The sequence below is a fragment of the Trichechus manatus genome, unplaced genomic scaffold, assembly GCF_000243295.1.
Source record: "Trichechus manatus latirostris isolate Lorelei unplaced genomic scaffold, TriManLat1.0 scaffold00011, whole genome shotgun sequence".
Lineage (NCBI taxonomy): Eukaryota > Metazoa > Chordata > Mammalia > Sirenia > Trichechidae > Trichechus > Trichechus manatus.
The window spans coordinates 3751247-3774268 of record NW_004443947.1 but is presented as its reverse complement, the minus strand read 5'-3'; positions in this window follow the sequence as shown (position 1 = coordinate 3774268).

Genomic DNA, 23022 nt, shown 5'->3' with positions numbered 1-23022 from the left:
TCAGTGAAGCTAGGCTTGCCAACTCACTGAGCAAGAGAGCTGAGTGCTTTTGTGCAGGAGGCTTCCTGACAGAGTGGAGTGCCTCCAGGCACTTATCTGTGGAGCTACAGAGCTTTGGAACACTTACCCAAGTAGGGCAGACTTGGGCAGTGAGGCTCAAGGGGCTGAGAGGCCAACGAACCAGGAAGTAGAAACTGAAGAGACAAGGAACACAAGAAGCAGAACTGCCTCAGTCTCAAAGATAGAGCCACAACTTCTGGACCCTCAAACGGTGGAGCCATTGCCTCTGGAGTTTTTAAGGGTGGAGTTGCCACTCAGATGGACTAGGGGAATGGGGCTGCTCAAATCCAAGGGGGCAGAGTTGCCTTTCCAGTGGGCCCAGAAAGTGAAGCGAAGCCCCGGGCCATTGAGCCTCCACCCAGAATCTGGAGATTGTGGCCAATATCTAGAGTCTGGAGGGCAGGGCCATTGTCTAAATGGTCTTAGAGAACAGAGGATTATATTCAAGCCTTGAGGGCTAATGTAATATGTTCCATCGACTTGCTTTGTGTCTGTTTGTAATGGAAATGTCTAACTTGTGCCTGTTCCTCCATTGTAATTTGGAAGCAGATAACTTGTATTCTAGATTTCACAGATGAAGAGGAATTTTTTTTGGATTTTAGACTTAGAGTTCAATTAAGACTTTGAAATGTTATGGATTGAATTGTGTCCCCCCAAAAATGTGTGTCAACTTGTCTAGGCCTTGATTCTCAGTATTGTGTAATTGTCTACCATTTTGTCATTTGACGTGATTTTCCTGTGTGTTATAAATTCTACCTCTATGATGTTAATGAGGTGGGATTAGCTGCAGTTATGTTAATGAGGCAGGACTCAATCTACAAAATTAGGTTGTGTCTTAAGTCAATTTCTTTTGAGATACAAAAGAGAGAAGCAAGGAGAGAGACATGGGGACCTCATACCACCAAGAAATAAGAGCCAGAAGAATAGCATGCCCTCTGGACTTGGGGTCCCTGCACTGAGAAGCTCCTTGACTGGGGAAGATTGATGGCAAGGACCTTCCCCTAGAACTGACAGAGACAGGAAGACTTCCCCTGGAGCTGGCACCCTGAATCTGGGCTTTTAGCCCCCTAGACTGTGAGAGAATAAATTTGTTTATTAAAGCTATCTACTTGCAGTATTTTTGTTATAGCAGCATTAGATAACTAAGGCTCAAACATCCCACTTCCATTTCTTATTGCCCCTTCTAATGTCCAGTGATGATACTGAGTGACAAACTAGGAGAGGAGATTCCTTTTCAAGCACCTGGAAGGGGTCCAGACAGCAACATCTCAGGCCTGGTACAAAGATATAGATGCAGTCCCAGGAGGCCTTCAGATAAGTCTTAATATTTGTTCTGGGACAAACCTATTTCTGTATTAGTCAGCTCTCTTTTTGACAGAAATGCAACTCAAACTGGCTTAAACAAGAAAAGGAATTTATTGACTCATGTAACAGAAAGGCCAGAAATAAGGTTGTTTCAAGGGGTGACTGATACTCAGACAATGTCCTTAGAAATCTGGCTTTCTCCATCATTTGGCTCTGCTTTCCTTTGCATTGGCTTTATTCTGTCCTCATAGGGTAACAAAACAACTCTAAGCACCTCCCAGTTTGACCACCAGCTTGAAAATGCCAAGTAAAAGAGCCCTGGTTAAGAAATATGGCTGTTAACCAAAAGGTCGGCTGTTCGAATTCACCAGACGCTCCTTGGAAACCCTATGAGGCAGTTCTACTCTGTCCTATGGGGTGGCTATGAGTCAGAATCGACTTGAAAAGAATGAGTTTGGTTTTTTCTTTTTTTTGTTTTTTTTTCAAATAGTTCCAGCATGGAGTGAGTTCACGGGAGTTTGGGGGATGATCAAGGAAAAAGATATGATCATGAGGTAACAGTGTCACACAACAAGCAATTCATTGGGGCCACTGTGTTGACAACTGCATGCATGGGGTGATCTCCCACTGCAGGAGGTCTTCCAGGGGCAAGTGGCACAGAGCCACCAAAAGGGGAAGAGCACAAGGGAATCCTCGGGAAGAAGAAAGAGAAAGGGAGGGGGAGGATTACGGGATCTCATAAAAAATCAAACCAAACCTGTTGCCATCGGGTTGATTCCAACTCATCGTAACCCTATAAGACAGAGTAGAACTACCCCATAAGGTCTCCAAGGAACGGCGGGTGGATTCGAGCTGCTGACCTTTCAGTCAGCAGCCTGAGCTTTTAACCACTAAGTCATCCAGGCCACAAGGAGTCCTAAGGTAGTACAAATGGTTAATGTACTCAACTGCTAACTGAAAGGTTGGTGATTTGAGTCCACCCAGAAGTGCCTCAAAAGAAAGTCCTGGCATTCTACTGAAAAATCATCCATTGCAAACCTGATGGAGCCCACTTCTATTCTGACACCCATGGGGTCGCCATGAGTCAGAATCAACTGGATGGCAATTGGTTTTGTGAGCCTAGGTGATGTCCCTCTGCACAGGGTGGGAAGTCTCTGGATCAGAGAATGCTGAAAGGAAGCAGAAGCTTGGAGTTCTTATAACTACATGATTTTATCTTACCTAGACCTCACAGATGTTGGGTGCAATTCTGTGAAGTATTAAAGCAGGCAGGCTGTAACTGGCTAAAAATCTGCTTATGTGGGGTATTTTTTAAAACAAGTAGATGTGTACAAATTTGAGTTTTGTGCCAGCAAACTTTTGGGGCTAATGGGCTCAGCCTGTTACAAAGTAAGCAACTTGGGACCAACACACAGAGACTGCATTTGGCTCATTCATGTAAGGCAGCAATAGTTCTGATTGATACTATAGATGCTGATTGGCCAGGTTTGTGAGGTGTGTTCATCCCTGATCCAATCCCTAAAGGCATCTAGCACTCTCATGAACCAGGCTTGGGTTGTAAACCCATTCTTGGAGTTAGAGTTGGGGTGAACCCTCTGTACCAAACTGATGACCTGACGGTGGGGAAGGGATATTTTCTAGTTTCTCAAAGATGTATCAAGATACTGTTGTTATCAGGGGAAAGAGGACTAGATGCTCAGGAGGAAAAATACTGGATGTCCACAGTAATGGGGCTAGGACACCTTGGGGAATATTCATTCACTCATTCATTTATAGTGTACATATTACTTGGAAGAGATAGTGCCGGGGATGAAGATACCAATAGACTTGGTGTCTTTCATAAAGAATAGTAGCAAATACTTCTGCTGTTATTTAGAGTTTAGAGGGTGCTTTCACCTTCATTATCTCATTTAATCTTTATATTAACTCTGTATGATACCAACAGCCCCACTTCACAGCTGGGAAAATTGAGGTTCAGAGAGGTGAAGTCACTAGTCCAAGTTTGCTTGGAGTGGTAGATTGGATTACTGTGTGCAACTCTGCCATTCTTCCCTATAACCAGATTGTGGATCCATGTCCTTTGTCATGTGATTTTGCAGGCCTCTTTGTAGGCAGGGTGAACTGCTCTGCCTGTTGACTCTGGGCCAATGGTGTGAGAATGGATGTGATGCTCACTGCATCCCAGGAGTGGCTTAAGATGTACCTTCGAGTTTCCCTAGTTGTCTTGTGCTCCTGTGCTCTGCCATGAGAAGAACATGCCCCAAGGAGCAACCACTTCTTCAGCCTGGGTCCCAGATTAAAGAGACTTATGGAGCAGATGTGAACCCAGCTCACTGCCGGGAGCCAGGTCCAGTAAGGCCAGCAGGATCACAGCCAACTCATAGGTCGGAGGACAAAAAGATAATATTTGTGGGTGTGAGCCACCAAGATTTGGGGATCTTTGTTACACAGTAAACACTGATCAACAGACCTAACTAATACACTGTGTGTCAGGAATTTAGAGGCTGGGCTAACATAGCAGCAACAGAGTATGGAGAAAAGGCCTTGAATGCCAGCTACGTCTCTGAATTTTACTCTGAGGACAATTGGGATTACCGAAGGGAATGATCCAGTTAGGTGTGTGCATTAGCTCACTAGGTCTAGGACTTCAGTGAACAAAGCTGTGAACAGGAGACCCAAGGAGGAGGTGGGAGCTGAGATTCAAGGAAGGGATGATAAAGGATGCGTCTATGACAGCCCAGATGTGACTACAGCTTTCTGTCCAGCTGTTGCAGCTCCATAATTGCTCAACTCACTTAAAAATCATCAAATCACTAGGGCCATGTTAATCTGTTACAATGTCTGGTAAAAATAGGTCTCTACACTAATATATACAATTGGCAACAGCAGATTGTTTCTTCCTATCCATTATCTCCTTTCTGATTAGAATTCATTTGATTGTAATTACTGAACATGATTCAGTGTCATGTTTTATACATGCAGCAAATGCCGGTTCAAGTTTCCAACAAAGGGCTCCCAGTGTACAGTCACTTTATGTGTATTCAACAGCTAGTGTTTTTGCAACAAAACTGTCCTTAACACTTAGAAATTGGCATGGCAATATATATTGTGTATGTTTTAAAGATAAACATCCATTTTTTTTAATTCAATAAATTTTAGAACCAGTGGTAACTTCTGTGATATGAATACCACAAGTGGGTGGCTTTAAAGAACAGACATGTACTTTCTCACAGTTCTGGAGGCTAAAAGTCCAAACCAGGGTCTCTTCTAGTTTCTGGTGTCTTCTGGCAATCCTTGGAGTTCCTTTGCTTGTAGATGATCCTCACATGTCATCTGTCTTCCCTATGTGTGTGTCTGTGTCTATTCTGGTCTTTATTAGTAGGTATCACAAACTGGGTGACTTATAACAAGACAAATTTATTCTCTCACAGTTCTGTTGGTTAAAAGTCCAAAATCAAAGTGTTGGCAGGTCCACACTCCCTCTGAAGGCTCTAAAGAAGAACCTGTTTCATACTTCTTCCTAGCTTCTGGTGGCTGCTGTCTATTCTTGGCTTATAGTTGTATCACTCCAATCTGTGCCTCTATCTTCATATGACCATCTTCCCTCTGTGTCTATGTGTCTTCAAATCACTCTCTCCTTATAAAGACACCAGCCATTGGACTTACGGCCCACTATAATCTAGTATGACCTCACCTTAATTTCATTACATCAAAAATTAAGGTCTCATTCACAGATATTGAGGGTTAGGACTTGAGCATACCTTTTGGGGACATGATCAACCCACTATAAACCAAAAAAAAAAGACAAACAAACCCTTTGCTGTTGAGTCAATTCCAACTCATATTGACCCTATAGGACAGAGTAAAATTGCCCCTAGGGTTTCCAAGGAGCTATTGGTGGATTTGAACTGCCGACCTTTATGTTAGCAGCCTTAGCTCTTAACCACTGTGCCACCAGGGTTCCCACTATAGATATATATTATTATTATCCCCATCTCACAGATAAACCAACTGAGGTATAAAGAAGTTAACTAGGAAGCAGCAGATCCAAGCAGTCTGACATGAGGTCATGTGCTTAATAGCCTCTCCATGTTCTGAAAAGTGGCTGGAATTTGGTCCTTGAGTTCAGATCTAATTGAATGTTTTCTGTTTTAAAAGCCACAGAGTGAGTTCCCATTAATGATAATCAGCAGCACATTGTTTCACTAATACCCAAAGTAGAGCAAGAGCAGAAAGAGCATCTGCTGGGGCTCAGAATGCTAACAACCACAGCCATTAGAGCAGCACTCCGCTGGCTCCCTGGCAGCCACAGCCCATGTAATCCTCTTAGTCCACCAGCAAAAGGACGGTCACCATCATCCCCCTGTAAGGTGGGGAAATAGGGGATAAGAGAGGTGCAGTCCCGGAATCCAGGAATCTACTCTCAGTCAATGACAAGTTCTGAGCCCTCTGCACTCCAACTGCTGCAAACCCCAGGCTCCATGGTGCTTCCTGTTGGTGGCTGATGAGAGGAAGAGCTAAACATTTCCCTAGGTAGCTGAGGAGGGTTGCAGGTGGGCCCTAGAACCTATTAAGATCTGGGTCAAATCCAGGGTCTCCCATTTTCCATCTGTGTGATTTGGGGAAATTATTTATTCCCTCTAAGTTATCTCCCACTTTGTAAAATGGTGAAAGAATAATACGTATCCTATGAGGCTGGTGTGAAAATTGAGGGGTTATGCATTGGAAAAACACATGGCACAGTCTAGAGCCAGAGCTCTGTTCATCCACTGCCACTGAGCGCTCAACCCAAACTCTGCATGTTGTCCTAGATTTCCCACCTTTCCTCTTCCATGTACAACCCTTATGCATACCTTACCTGACTTTAAACCATACAGTATCCCCTTGTTCTGTTCAAACAATTGCCTCTTAATCTAAGTACAGGTTCTGCATGAGCACAATTAAGTGTTCTGGAATTCCCAGAGTTGCACCCTTTCACCATACTTATTCAATCTGTATGCTGAGCAACTAATTTGAGAAGCTGGACTATATGAAGAAGAACGGGACATCAGAATTGGAGGAAGACTGATTAACAACCTGCAGTATGCAGATGACACAACTTTGCTTGCTGAAAGTGAGGAGGACTTGAAGGACTTACTAATGAAGATCAAAGACCACAGCCTTCAGTATGGATTACACTGAATATAAAGGAAACAAAAAACCTCACAATTGGACCAATAAGCAACATAATGAAAAACAGAGAAAAGATCGAAGGATTTCATTTTACTAGGATCCACAATCAACTTCCATGGAAGCAGCAGTCAAGAAATCAAATGACACATTACATTTGGGCAAATCTGCTGCAAAAGACCTCTTTAAAGTGTTAAAAAGTAAAGATGTCCCTTTAAGGACTAAGGTGCGCCTGACCCAAGCTGTGATATTTTCAATTGCCTCATACGCATGCAAAAGCTGGACGATAAATAAGGAAGAAGGAAGAAGAATTTATTTATGATTTATTTATTGATTGATGGTGTTGGCAAAGAATATTGAATATACCATGTACTGCCAGAAGAATGAACAAATCTGTCTTGGAAGAAGTACAGCCAGAGTGCTCCTTGGAAGCGAAGATGGTGAGACTTTGTCTTACATACTTTGGACATGTTATCAGGAGTGACCTGTCCCTGGAGAAGGACATCATTGTTGGTAGAGGGTCAGCAAAAAAGAGGAAGACCCTCAATGAGATGGACTGACACAGTAGCTACAATGATGGTCTCAAACACAGCAAAGATTTTGAGGATGGCACAGGACTGGGCAGCATTTCATTCTGTTGTACATAGGGTCAGTATGAGTCGGAATCAACTCAACAGCACCTGACAACTCTCCCACATCTAATCCACTGTCTTAGTTACCTAGTGCTGCTAAAACACAAATACCCCAAGTGGATGGCTTTAAAGAACAGAAATTTATATTCTTATCTGGAGGCTAAAGGCCAAATCAGAGTCTTAGTTGTGTTGATTCCTTCCTTGTTGGTAGCCCTGGGTGTTCTTTGGTGCTTAGCGATCCACAGTGGCATCTGTCTCTGTCTATTCTGCTCTTCTTATAACTCAGAAGTGGTTAGGTTTAGGATCCACCCAACACTGGTACAACCTCAACTGACTGATTTGATTACATTACATTAGATTGCATTGTGGAAAGTGATTACATTTCATTATGGAACATAATTCACTCTACCCAAGGCCACATGATTAAATCATAGCAGCATATAGCCAGGATTACTGTACATATTTTGGGTAGACACAGTTCAGTCCATAATATCCACCAAGATCAAAATATGTGCTAGATCTGTGCACAGATTTCCATCTCTAGAACTACCTCGTTAGTCTAAGCCAGGGGAACAACTGCACAGGCCTCCTGGCTGGTCCCCACCTCCATGCTTCCCTTCCTCTATCCCACTCAACCCTTCTCTCCACAGCAGCAGAAGCAGTCTTCCAAATTTATCAATCAGATCCTGTCACTCCCCCACTTTAAATTCTCCAAGGACCCCTTACTACACTCTGAATCCAACTCAGACTCCTCAAGTCTTGTCAGTGTTGTAGTTGCTGTGTGCCACTGAGTCTATTCCGACTCCTAGCAACCCCATGTGGCAGAGTAGAACTGCTTCATAGGGTTTCCTAGGCTGTAATCTTTATGAAAGCAGATCGCCAAGTCTTTTTTCCTGTGGAGCAGCTGGTGGATTTGACCTCCCGATTAGCAGCTGAGTGCTTAATCACTGTACCTCCAGGGCTATGAGTCAGAATCGACTTGACACACAACAGTCTTGTCAATAAGACCTCATAAACTTGGTCACGCTAAGCCTCATAAATGGACCCGGCCTTGCCGTAATGATAAAAGCTAACATTAGAGAATGCTTGCTGCATGCTTGGGGCCTTCCTAAGCTATGTGTAGATTTTAATTCATCTGATGAGGTCTCCCAACAAAGCTGGCTTTGTGGGCATGGGACCTGTGCAATCGCATGTGGTCTCATGCTTAGAAGGACTTAATGCTTCATTTAATGCTCTGCAGCCACCATCTTGAAATTTTTCATTATTTTTGAACAAGGGGCTCTGCATTTTTATTTTGCACTGGGCCCTGGAAATTATGTAGCTGATCCTGTCTCCCAACAAACATGAGAAGTAATAGATGAGTCAGAAGTCTTCCAGTTGCAAGCAACAGAAAACCCAACTCAAAATGGCTTAAGGAGAAAGAGTGTTATGGATTGAACTGTGTCCCCACAAAATGTGTGTCAACTTGGCTAGGCCATGATTCCCAGTATTGTGTGGTTGTCCACCATTTTGTGATCTGATGTGATTGTCCTATGTATTATAAATCCTAATCTCTGATGTTAGTGAGGCAAGATTAGAGGCAGTTATGTTAATGAGGCAGAACACAATATACAGGATTAGGTTGTATCTTGACTAAATCTCTTTTGAGATATAAAAGAGAGAAGTGAGCAGAGAAGGGAGGGACCTCATTACCACCAAGTAAGAGAAGTCAGGAGTGGAGCATGTCCTTTGGACCCGGGGTCCCTGCTCTGAGAAACTCCTAGACCAGGGGAAGTAACTTAAAACCATAACAATCATTTATCCTCTCTCACAGTTTCTTTTGATCAGGAATTTGTGAGTAGCTTAGCTGGACAGTTGTGACTTTGGGGTCTCCCATGAGGTTGCAGTCAGATGTCAGCCAGGGCTACAGTGAGCAGAGAGACAGTGACCTCTTATGACCAAGAAAGAAGAGCCAAGAGAAGAGCATGTCAGTTTGACCCGGGCTCACTGTGTTGAGAAGCTCCTAGACCAGGGAAAAATTGATGACAAGGACCTTCCCCCAGAGCCAACAGAGACAGAAAGCCTTTCCCTGGAGCTGGCACCCTGAATTTGGACTTCTAGCCTCCTAGACTGGGAGAGAATAGACTTCAAGCCATCCACTTATGGTATTTCCTTAGAGCAGCACTAGATAACAAAGACAGAGAGAAATCACTGGTTCATATAGATACTGTCTTTGTTATCTAGTGCTGCTCTAAGGAAATACCACAAGTGGATGGCTTTATCAAAGAGAAGTTTATTCTCTCACAGTCTAGGAGGCTAGAAGTCCAAATTCAGGGCACCAGCTCCAGGGAAAGGCTTTCTCTCTCTATTGGCTCTGGGGGAAGGTCTTTGTGATTCATCAGTCTTTCCTTGGTCTGGGAGCATCTCAGCATAGGAACCTTAGGTCCAAAGGATGTACTCTGCTCCCAGCACTGGTTTCTTGGTGTTATGAGGTCCCCCATGTCTCTCTGCTCACTTCTCTCTTTTGTATCTCAAAAGAGATTGGCTTAAGATACTACCTAATGTTGTAGATCTCATCACTAATCCATCTCATTACATCATAGTGATAGGATTTACAACACATAGGGAAATCATGTCAGATAACAAAATGGTAGATAATCATACAATACTGGGAATTATGACCTAGCCAAGTTGACAGGTATTTTTTGGGACACAATTCAATCCATGACAGGTATATAATTCAAGGATAGTTCATGCTGGCTTTAGGCATAGCTAGATCTAGGGTTAAAATGATTCTACCAGGATTCTGTTCTACCTTCCACCTTTGCTTTTATTTTATTCTTAGGAAGACTCTCTCTAGCTGTAAGCTTACATCTCCCAGTTCCAAAGCCAGATCAAAGAGCTTATATCTTCCATATTTCTAACAAGACATGAGACAGGGACTCACAGTACCAGCCTTCTCACCTTCCCATCCCTGAGTCAAGCACTGAGGCCTGGGGATGTCTACTAAAAGGGGAGGTACAGAGTCCAGGTGCATCTTTTCTGACACAACTATAAATATCCTCTCTGCATTATTTCTTCCTCTGACCCTAACCAGCCAGAACTAGGTCAGATCTCACAGGTTAAAGAGCAAAGTCCTCCAGACTTCGAAGTCTGCCAAAGACCTCAGACACCAGCCACAAGCTCAGGGATCCCCATGACTCCCTCATTTCTGAGCTGCTGGCTACAAATTCAGGAGTTCCCACTACCCTCTTAGGTTCACTAGTTTTCTAGAAAGATAGAATTTAGGAGAATACTATACTTACGATTAGAGTTTTATTATAACAAAATGGATACAAATCAGGATTATAGCATAAGGAAGAGATACATAGGGTGAAATCTGGAAAGGTCCTCAGACTGAAGTTTCCATGTCCCAAAAACATGTTACCTTCCCTTGCATCAGCCAGAAAGCTAACTCGAACTTCAGTTTCCAGAGTTTGTATTGGGGTTTTATTATGTTAGCCTATGTGGTTGAACTCAATTTTAGTTCCCCACTCCTCTCTGAGATTGGGCTGAGCCCTACACACTGACCTCATTAGCAAACAAAAATTTGTAATCATTTGGGAAATTCCAAGGATTTAGAAGTTGTCTCCCAGAAACCAAGAACAAAAAACAAATTTTGGGGGTAAAGTAGTTCTTCATCCCATAGGAGAGTGTTATTCTTCATTTTGAAGTAAGAAAAGAGATTCATTGAAGTGATGTGAGATGAAAAAGGGTGCACAGCTAATCAGTAACAGAACCGGGATTTGAACCCAAGAATAACTGACTCCAAAGTCCCTTCACAACCCTCCTCACCAGCCCCTACTTCCCTTCACCTTGGTGTGTCTCTGGATGAAGACTCTCACACTGTCTTCATCTCAGGTTCAGCATCATTACCTGTCTGAGTCACTGGTCTGGACTCTAGCTTTGTGCTTATGTCCGCCTTGGCATTCACCCTCAGTCCTCTCCCTGTTTTCAGCCTTACAGCCCCTTGCTCAGCACAAACAGCTCAAAAGAACAATACCCTTCTTCAGGGCTAAGATCTAATAGGTCTCTAGAACGCTTAGAAATAGTATCACCCTGTCTTAGTCATCTAGTGCTGCTATAACAGAAATACCACAAGCGGATGGCTTTAACAAAGATAAGTTTATTTGCTCATAGTATAGTAGGCTAAAAGTCCAAATTCAGGGCCTCAGCTCCAGGCGAAGGCTTTTTCTCTCTGTTGGCCTTCTCATTAATCTTCCCCTGGACTGGGAGCTTCTCCACGCAGGGACCCTGGGTCCAAAGGACGTACTCTGCTCCCGGCACTGCTTTCTTGGTGATATGAGGTATCCCTGTCTCTCTACTCTCTTCTCTCTTTTATATTTCAAGAGATTGCCTCAGGCCACAATCCAATCTTATAGATTGAGTCCTGCCTTACTAACACAACTGCCGCCCATCCTCCCTCATTAACATCATAGAGGCAGGATTTACAACATGTAGGAAAATCACACAATACCAGGAACCATGGCCCAGCCAAATCGATGCACACATTTTTGGGGGGACATAATTCAATCCATGACACATACCTAATGTTTATTTTGAGGATATTGTTGCTTCAGTGGTAAAGTTCTCACCTTCCATGCAGGGTACCTGGGTTTAATTCTCAGTCAATGCACCTTATATGCAGCCACCACCCATCTGTCAGTGGAGGCTTGAGTGTTGCTATGATGTTGAACAGATTTCAGCGGAGTTTCTAGACTAAGATGGACAAAGAAGAGAGACCTGGCTAATGACTCTGAAAATCAGCCAGTGAAAACCTTATGGATCACATAGATCAGATCTACCATCGACTGATCATGCGGATGGCCCAGGAACTGGGTGGTCATGAGTTGGGAGGCCAATTCAACAGCAGCTAACAACAATGGTGTTTATTTGGCAAGTGATCTATCTCAAACTGCTATTTAAATCCTAATGGGCATTTGTGGATGAATACCCCTAAAGATCCTCCTTGGCATTTTAGGCCAAACTCAGTTCCTCGTCTCAGTCCAAAACAAAACAAATAATCCAACTCCAAAAGCATCAGGAGGTAACAACAGAAAGAGGAAGGGGAGAGTGACTTTTTCCCCATAACAAAACTTCTTCCAAGTTCCCATTCTTCATATCTCTGTTCTCTTCCTAAAGTCCCTTTTCAGTAATTAGCTGAACCAACTAATGCTTCTCAAGGCCTTATTCCCATTTCCACTCAAGGTGGCTTATCAAAGTATTCAGCCTACCAGTAATCCCCAAAGTAAACAGAGCAGTTTTCTACTTGTGGAGGAAATTCTGATGATTAGAAAACAATATTTTTCCCACATCTATAAATATCCCCAATTGGACTGTATATCCAGAATTCAAACACTTGCCACCACCCTCCTGCCCCTACCCTGTCTAAGCCACCATCATCTCTGCCCTAAACTAGGACAGTCATTGCCTTGCTGGTCTCCTAGCTTTCACCCTTGCGCCGCTGTGGTCTATTCTCAACATAGTGTATTGATCCCATTAAAATGTTTGTTGTAGTACATCAGTTCTCCACTTAAAGTCCTCCAGTGAATCCTTCTCCACTTGGAGTCAAAGCAGCCCTAATTACAAAAAAAAAAAAAAAAAAATCTGCCATTTTGGTTGAGAATACAAGTACTGTGGGCTGCTTCTGCAGTGGAAGAAAAAGATGTATCTTTTTATGACTTAGATTACACAAACTTTCTTGAACTCTAAATCTGAAATAGCATATTTCAAGGCAGGTGGGTGGATGGGTGTGGAGGAGGAAAAAGCAAAAAGACAAAAGGGAAGGAGCTGGGTGAGCTCTTGGGAACTTGAATGCAGAGCCCTCCCTGAAATTTTAAAGTTGAGCAGGGAGATTATGTTAATCTCTGTTCTAATTGCTGAGCAATAAACAACACCCACTTACTGCAGAAATGTCAGGACCAAGACTGTTTCTAAATCTGCTTTGAAACAATGTCAGTCAACTCGATGAGCACAAAGAGATTGAGCACTTTTGTTAGCATAAAGCATTTTATAAAAATATATACGGCTGAGGGGTATTCGTTACTGAAAGTAACAGACCTCAGATACAATGGGGAGTGGGCGGACAGAGCTCTGGTTAGGTGGGGCTGTTTGTCAGCTGACTGCAGAGGAAACAGAGGCAGCTGACAAAGTGTCAATGGCACCTGTCACCTATTCCTCCTGATGGTGTCACGGGGCAGGTCACTGCCACATCACAGATGGCTCTGTGAGGGAACTGCAGCCTTTCAAACAAATATTAAGGCCTATGGAACAACTTGGAATGCTCTGGTCTGTCAAGTCTTTAAAGATGTTGAGTCCTGAAGTAAAACAAGTAACCAAATCCTTTGTCTACTCTAGGAGTCCCTGGGTGGTGCAAACTATTTACACACTCAGCTACTAACTGAAAGTTTAAAAGTTTGAGTTCACTCAGAGGTGCCTCAGAAGAAAGGCCTGGCCATTTACTTCCAAAAACAATCAGCCATTGAAAACCCTATGGAGCATGGTTCTATTCTCACACACATGGGGTCACCATGAGTCGAGGTTGGCTAGATGGCAACCATTTGCTCTGATCACGGGCTGGGAAAGGCTTGGAAGATCTTCATGTGGAGCATGGAAATAGCTCGAGTTTGGGGATCAGACAGCCTGAAACCATCTTTTGCATCTTTTGCTATCTGTATGTCATTGGACAGGTGCTCAACCTCTCTGAGCTTTGGTTTCCTTATCTTTAACAAATGGGCATGAGGATTAATGGACTAATGTGTCTATGTAGGTACATGAAAGTTTATTGTACATAATTGGCACTTAGTAAGTGTTCCTATAAGCATCCTGGGCCAGCTGGGCACTTCAATAACTCCCTTGGTCCTATTAAAGTGTGGCGAGTCACACCAGTTCCCAAAAAGCTACACACGAACCTCTACCAATCCCCAAGGACCCTGCCCTGGCCTGCCCTTGCTGGTGAGATGGGGAGCCCAGGGGATGACTGAAAAATGGTCAGTATCTGAGATGCCATGTCAAACATCATAATCAGGGAAAAGATTCTCAAAGTAATGGTTGCTTTTAGTTTCAGCTTTCTCCTGATCTCAGTGGAGACTGTGGATGAAAACTGTAGCTTAGTAGTTAAGAACATGAGTTTTGGCATCAGACAGACAAAACTTTAGATCCAGGCTTTGCTATTCCTAGCTGGGTGACCTCAGATAAGTTACTGACCCTGCCTGAGCTTATGTCATTTGAATGAAAATGGCAGGGGGAAGACTTGTGTGACTCTGTATTATTAAATCCACCACTACCTCCAATTGTGGAAAAAGAGCCATGTATAGTATATTTATTTAGTAAGAAGAAAGTCGTTCAGTCTTTTTAAATTTCCCCAAGACAGAAGGAGTTGTTAGAACCTGATGTCATCAAAGACCAAGCTTGGAATTTGAAGTTTGTTCTCTTCTCACTTTTATAAGACAGTTGAATTTTGACTCATGTACATGAAGGACTGTCAAAATAAAGTTCTTTCCCTTTGAGTTTCTTTATTTCTTTTCTTTTTCTTTTGTTTTTTTTTTGTGAAGTCCAAGGAATTGGTTGGGAGCAGTTGGGCTTAATTTGCATGATATCAGTCAAGTCTCATGGTGGGGCTTGAGAAGCCATCAGAGTGATCTGACATACCATGGACACTCTCATGCAGACTGGCTAAGGATGCTGCTCCACATCCTAAGAATGACCTGACAGACCTAGAGTGAGACATGGGCCACTCCCTCCCATATACAAGACACTCTTTCTCCATTACAGAGGATGGTGTTGAGCACTCGGGATAGTGGTAGGAAACATTGTGAGGCACCAGTAAGGTCCTATTTCCTACGTGGCTCCATGTTATGAATTTGATTGATATTCTTCTCAGGGACGTAATTGAGAGGCCATCAGAGGTTTAAACTGCTGAAGAGAAATTCCCTGGTTTGTTTCTTTTGAAGAAACTAGTCGCTGGATAAAAGAGAAAGAAAATCTCTGAAGCTGTATCTGTACTTGCCGGAGTGTTTTGGGGTGGAGGGGCTGGATCTGTGACACTTAGACAAAGAGGAGATGTTGAGTTAGGGGATGTGGGACGCCTGTCAACTTAGAGCACCAGACCTTTTGTGACATGAGGGTTTGTGCTGAAAGTAAATTTCTGGAGTCAGACCAAAAGCAGCGTGATCCAGGGGTACGTGTGAGTCATACTTGAGGAGAATGGCCAGCACCATCATTAGAGGGAAAATCAAGTGCCTGACCTCAGAGGCAAGTGTAGCACCATCAACAGAAGGACCCCGGAGGCCAGTAAGAAGAGTGGAAGCTGAGGGATCAGGATAGAAGCTGGGAAAAGGGAAGGGGAGTTGGCCCATCTGGTCAAAGCTTTCTTGGGCAGAGTGGAGATAGGCTGGCTACTTTCAATATTCAGAAAAAACCTGGGCAGCACTGAAAGAGAGGAAGATTCAGGTACAGGGAGGAACAAGGGAAGAGTGAGAACCACATGGAAGTGTTGCTGGGTCTGACTGTTGAACTGTGGACCAGGCACCATGTAGAAGAAAGCCTAGGATTTTGGGCACACTGTTGTAGGACACTTCATGAGTTCTCGCACTGAGATTGCTGGTGAGGTGGGCATGTTGGTGTTCTCCTCCTCTCAGCTATCCTGGCAGGACCTAGAAGATTACACTGACAGTGTCCTCAGGAGGCTCTCCAAGTATGAACCTCAGACTGATAATTCCCCTATTTGTGCCCTACTCCTGCAATCAACACCCAACTCCCCCCACCCACCATGGGAGCATCTGATCTGACACGTTGACTCAGAATCACACTAAGAGAATTGGCTTTGAGTAGGAGTGAATAGGAGGAAGCTAAGAGAAGTCAAGCCTAAGTTGACTACATGAAGGAGTAGAGGAAATGTCCTAGGCAGGCAGACATGAGTTCAAATCTTGCTAGCTATATCACATTGAACAACTGACCTAAGATCTCTGAGTCACATTTCCTCATCTGTAAAATTCAGATGTAATACTTAGCACTGACTCTATCAGTAATCTTTCAGTGCTTTTTTATCAGACAGTAATGCTTTCAGGTGTAGCTAATAAAATTCTTGACTAATATTTGCTTAAAAGATAAAGTCGCTTAATTAACTCACCTAAGAAATGTCTGAAGGTAGGTGGGTCTAGGTTAGGTGCAGTGAGCTGGGACTGAGACACTGAGGGACTTTTTAATCCTTTCTGTTCCACCATCCTCAACATATTGATTAGTTGCCTCATGGTCACAAGATGACTGCTGCTACTCCAGACATCATGTCCTCACACTAGCAACATAAGTAGGAAGGAAGGGACGAGGCAAAGGCTTTCTCTTGGGAAATTTTGTCTTTTATTTCCATCTTATTTCAAACCAAAACAGTTTGACTCCAAAGACCATTTTCTTAACCTCTACACTATAGGATTATTGTAAGACTTAACTATATGATGCATAGGAAACTAACTGGCACATAGTAGGTATTCAAAAAGTGTTAGTTCCCATCTTAAAAAGGAAGTACAGTAGCAAGATCCCAAGTCTGGAGTCTCATTGGTTGGATGAGACTATGGGCAAGCTCCTTTCTTTTCTGTGTCTCAGTTTCCTCAGCTATGAAAAGGTGATAATAGTGGTCAAGAAGTAGAAACTCTATAAACATTCACTCTTCTCATTATGATTCTTTCCTTTCCAAACCTGCGTAGTCACAGGCCGAGCCTGAGGTTAAGAATTCACCTTGCAGATCCAAGTACAAACAAGTCAATTAACCCGTTCAGTTTGGTTTTCAGCAGTATTGCTTTCAGAAATAGTGTTTAGTAAGGGTCTCTGCAATGTGTCAGCAGCTCTTCAATCTAGGAGATGCTAGGGAACACCAGCAATAATTTTCACCTAGCTGGGCTCCTCTTAGAACTAAGGATACCTTAAGTAGATGAGTAATCTGATGCCTCCCTACAAAAGGGGTATTTAGTGTGTAAATAGATGATTATTCATCAAGAGGAAAATGTTGCTTTATTTGCTCATGCCTTGTAAGTTTGCTGCTCAAAGAAGAGTTCCTTTGCATCAGGCTAGTACATAATATTTATCGTTAAAATTTAACAAATATAATTGGAGGAGAAAGAGATGCATCAAGCTGGAGTTTATAGACTCAACTGCAATTAATTTGCTCCATTAATTTGATCTAAATTTTCAATATTCTATTATCAGAGCGAGGGCCCCTTGTTGGAACAACTTTTACTGAACACCTTCAGGGAGACAAGGAAGACAGTTTACATTGCACCTCTCGCAGTAACACTGGGAAAGGTGGAAAGAAAATGTGGATTTATTCGGATTCTTTCAGAGAAGAAAGCCCCTTTCTCCACTTTAAACCAAAACTGCCTTTTCGAGAAATCTTCAGATCCTAAGTAGACAAAGACAACCATAGAACATTTGGTGGAAATGTTTTCATAAGTCATTTAAAAGTAAAAACTATTGTGTGTCCTCAGAAAAGCGTCAAGAGTATCCCATGAGAGAGATGAGGCCAACAGAAGTACTTTCATTATTTAAAGTTGATGCCATTGAATTTTCCTCTATCAGTTAAAAAACAAAGCAAAACACAGAGAAAAGAAGCTTGTTATTATATTTCTTTCTCCCTAGAAATTTGGAGGGCTATTGCATTTTTATATTTCCAAGGACTTTGGACAAACAGCCTTCTCTGTACACAAAACACTCAATGTGGACAAAGGCCTGAGCAGCATAGGGTGAGTTTTTCTTCTGTATTCATCACAGAGGACGGGGAGGGGCAGGGAGAGGGCTGTCTAGGGGGCACAGTACAGAAAGTCTGCTTTCTCTCTTTCCATCTCAGATACCTGAAAAATGATCAAGCTAAAAAAAATGAGAGGAAATAGGACTGGGGAAAAAGAATCTGTTAACAATTTAAAATAAGTCTTCAGTTCAATGCCTTTCTCAAAATACTCAAGATTTTAGAATAAATTCAACTCAATTATGGTAAGGTTGGCTTATTTTATTTTAATGCTCACCAAGTTGGCACCCCCGAGTAAAAATTTTGGAGGAATTTGGTGCCCAACTCAGGGTGTGTTTTTCAATCAGGGCATAATGCTTACCTGGACTTGCCAGTGTGTTTCGACAGAAAAAGGGCCTTTCTGTGATACTTTTCGGAAGTGTGCAGTAATAGAAAGAACACAGGCGTCGAAAGCAGCACACTTCACTTAAATCTGATTTTGGTATTTATTAGCCTTTAGCCTTTACAAGTTATTTTATGTTAGCTGAGCCTCAATTTCTTTATCTGTAAAATGAGGATGGAAATCTTCATAAAACCACTATGAAGTTAAATGACCACCCCCATACATTTGGTGATTAATAAACCAAATGCTCAGTGCTCCCATCTTCTCAGGAGACATCTGTTGTTGTGTGAAGAAGGTAAGTTCTATAGAGAGGCAGACCTAGGTTTAGTGCCTGTTTTACAGATAAGAAAACTGAGTATTTGTAATCAAACCACACTGCTGGAGCTTTCCTATGTTACTTCAAATTTCATTTTCCCCTTCCTCACCCTCCCTCCAGCCTTCCTTCCACTTTCATTAATCAGGGTCTCACATATTCAGTCAAGAAATCAAACAATGCGTTATACTGGGCAGATCTGCTGCAAAAGCCCCCTCTGAAGTTCTAAAAAGCAAAGATATCACTTTGATGACTAAGGTGCACCTCACCCAAGTCACGGTCTTTCAATCACCTCATATGCATGTGACAGCTAGACAAAGAAAAAAGAAGACAGAAGAAGAATTGATGCATTTGAATTCTGGACTGCCAGAAGAACAAGCAAACCAGTCTTAGAAGAAATACAACCAGAATGCTCCTTAGAAGCAAGGATGATGAGACTTTGACTTGCTTATTTTGGACACATTATCAAGAAAGACCAATAATTAGAGAAGGACATCATGTTTGGTAGAGGGTCAGCAAAGATGAGGAAAACCCTTAATAAGATGAGTTGACACAATAACCTCAAAAATGAGATTAAACATAGCAAAGATCATGGAGATGGCACGGAACTGGGCAATGTTTCGTTCTGTTGTACATAAGGTCGCCATGAGTTGGAGCTGACTCAATGGCAACTAGCAACAACAATCACGAATACTCTTATGTGATCTCAGATAAGCAGAGGGCAGGAATCCTTGACCCATCTGACTCCCAAGGCGGAAGGTACCAGATGTTTGTTTGCTTGTTGCTTTTTTTTTGCTTTTATAATTATTTGTCTGCATATTCTTTTTCCTACCTCATTCCTGCATCCTCTTTGAGTGTGATTGCTCCAAAAGCAGTTGGAGATAGCAGGCTAATAATATGGGAAGTTTCCTGGGATTTGAAATGCTACCGCTGCAAACATCACTTGATGTGTGTGTATGCACAGGGGCTGTGTGTCCAACCTGTGCTACATAATGAGGGGCTAACAATGACACACGGATGACACAGTCCTATGGAAAGATAGCTTTGGAGCTAGATCAGTCCCTCAAGAGCCTAGATTGTATAATGGTTAAAACATGCAGCTTCCTAAAGGACCAAAGCCCTGGCTTCAAATCCTTGTTCTACCACACATTAATGGGTAAGTGGTATCATTTTTCTGAATCTCAGACCCCGCACCTATAAAATGGGCATGATGATATGGCCTACAACCTTGTCTTGTTATAAGGAGCAACAGGTAGGAAGCTTCTGGCACATAGTAATATGACTGGTATCTCCATCATCTTCCATCTTAATGCCCCCCTCGGCCCCATGTGATGTGGTGCTATCATTTGGAGGTCTGTCAATCATTGGAGGTGATGGTCTTGCTTTCAGGGGTAGGAAATGTCTGGAAGGATATGGGTCTGGTCCTGGAGTGACTGTTCCTCAGGATAATGAGATGTTGAAATTAGAGCCAAAACAACCACCACTCCCGAGCGGGAGGAGCCGGCCAGCTGTGGAAGCTGCTGGTTAGTCGACTGAGAAGGCGGTGCATTAGCTAAGGACAGAGCAAAGCTGGGGAGCTGCACCAGGAAGTTTCCACAGCCATGACTCAGGAACAGCACTTCTCAACTTTCTTCAGCAGCATCCCACCTGAACTAGCCAGCCCTCCTTGGTGAGGCGGTCTGCTTTTTAACAATTCTTTAAAAGCCTAGGAACATATGTGGTGTGGTGAACAGGACAAGAAGGACGTTGATGTGTACTGAGCCATCCATTACTCTGTAAAATCCTCAACAAGTTCTGAGATGTAGGTATTAGCATCCCTATTTTACAGGTTAGAAAAGTGAGGCTCAGAGAGGTGAATCCCCTTGCCTGATGCCACTCAGCTTGGGTCTGTGAATTTGGGTCTGTTTGCCTATAAAGCCCTGCTTTTCTGACTTGATCATATTATATTCCACAAATGCTGGTTTTGCTGTGGCGGGTTAACAAAGATCATTGAAAAACAGTGCTTTGAGACCAAACTATTTTGGGGACGGTGTGCACAATTGTAAATTCCTCTGTCATCCCCAGCAGGCACTGGCTAAATGTTGATTGGATGATGACTTAAAGTAACTGCTAACATTTATTAAGAGTTTAAAGCTTTCTGGGGACGCAGTGGTTAAGGAATGCTAACCGAAAGTTCAGAGATTCGAAACTACAAGCTGCTCTGCGGGAGAAAGATGTGGCCATCTGCTTCCATAGAGTTACAGACTTGGAAACCCTGTGGGGTCACTGAGTTGGAATCAGCTCAATGGCGGTGAGTTTTTGGGTTTTACTGAGAGTTTACTATGTGCCGGTTTCTGTTCCAAGCACTTCCTATGTTATAACCCGTTAAAATTCTCACTATAACTCTAAGACTTAGTTACTGTTATCAGCCCCGTTTTATAGATGACAAAACTAAGGCGCAAAGAGATGAAATAACTTAACTACAACAACGTAACTAAAAAGTGGCAGAACTGGGATTTGAACCCAGGTAGTGGATCTAGTTATATTTTAATACAACCAGAATATTCCTTAAAAGTGAAGATGGCAAGACTTCAACTCACCTACGTTAGACATGTCATCAAGAAAGACCAATTGCCAGGCAAGGACATCATGTTTGGTAAATTAGAGGGCCAACGTGAACAAGGGAAACCCTCAGTGAGATGGACTGACATAATAAATGCAACAATGGACTTAAATGTATCAGTGATTGTGAAGCTGGCACAGACCAGGCAACATTTCATTCTGTTGTACATGGGATCTCCATGAGTCAGAGACAACTGGGTGGCAACTAACAACAAAAGTAGGTTTGACTGCAGAGTGTGTGTTCCCAATCCCACTGTTATGGCTTCCCCTAGGTGAAGAGATGGATGGACAGACAGACGGATTTCAGGCAGAGGTGAGAAAGGAACCATCATCTACTGAGTGTCTCATATTCACCAGGCTCTGTGCTGGGCTCTTGACATGTCATGTCTGTATGTAATTCTTACAACAGATCCATGGAGTTAGTGACATCTCCAATTTGCACACGAAGAAATCTGAAGTCATCTTTGGAAAGTTAAGATGACACGGGAGAGCCCCAGAGTAACTGGAATAACCACAGAGCTGGAATTTGAAGCAAACTCTGCCTTCAGCCAAAATCCATGCTCTTTCCAATCCTCCAGGTGCCACTCGGGTGTCAAGAGGGAGAAGTACGGACCACGAAGTATGAGGGGGATGCAGCATTTGGCAATGTACTGGTTAATTGGGTATCTATATGGAGACCTCGGGGGCAATGGTGGTTCAGCGGTAGAATTCTCACCTTCCATGTGGGAAACCCGGGTTTGATTCTGGCCAATGCACCTCATGTGGAGCCTTGAATGTTGCTATGATGATAAAGAGATTTCAGAGGAGCTTTCAAACAAAGACACACTAGGAAGAAAGGCCTAGCAATCTACTTCCAAAAATCAGCTTATGGAGCACAATGATCCGATTCAAAACAGATCATGGGGATAGTAAAGGATCAGGCAGCATTTTGTTCCTTCGTGCTTGGGGTTGCTGTGAGTAGGGGGCCAACTCGTTGGCAGCTAACAGCGACAACAGAAACCATTATGAAAATCTAGTCGTGGAACCGCCCTCCCCCCAGCGCTCTGAGGATCGGCAGCCTTCTTTTGTGTGCACTTTGCTCATTGTAGGTTTTCATTTCCAGTGACGATTCTGACAGCTCTTGTGGTATGATTGCAGGTTAGAAGATTGCAACCTTTAAAGGTTTGGTAAAAACTCTGCAAGTGGGAGGTCTGTAATCTTCCTGGGCGTGTGTCAGCTGCTTCTTATAAATGTCTCTTTACAAACCTTAGTGCTGGAACTGTCTAGGTGAGGGGAGCCTGAATTTAGGCAGTGGCCAGGGCAAGGAAGGAGGGTCAGAAACTTAAGATTATGATGGACGATTGCAGGACTTGGGCTCAGTGGGGTGTCAGGGAGGAGGAAGAGGGAAGAATCAAGGGAGTATCCCAGATTTGAGGCTTGGTGGGTAGCAGCCAAATGGGTGGGAGGCCCCCAAAGAAGAATGAGAGCAAGAAGGGACAGCTTAGGGGTGGGAGAAACAAGAAACTAGTTCTCCATTCACACTGAAGCTCCTCACTGAGATCTCAAATAAATTCTCTACCTGTCCCCCCACCCTGAGCTCGTCTGAGGCCGTGACCATGGTCTCAGTGGCTGTGACCGAGCCCTGGGAGAAGCCAGCGATCAGGCCGGAGGAGTTCCCCTTTGTGTCCCTGGACATCTAATTCAGGCTCGTGATTTGTATTCCAGCTCTGTGCCTTTGACCCTCTTTCCTCTACCCTCAGGGGACTCAAGTCACACGTAAGCTGAAGCTCGTCTGCCCAGCTCCTTCCTCCGCCTTTTCGCCATCACT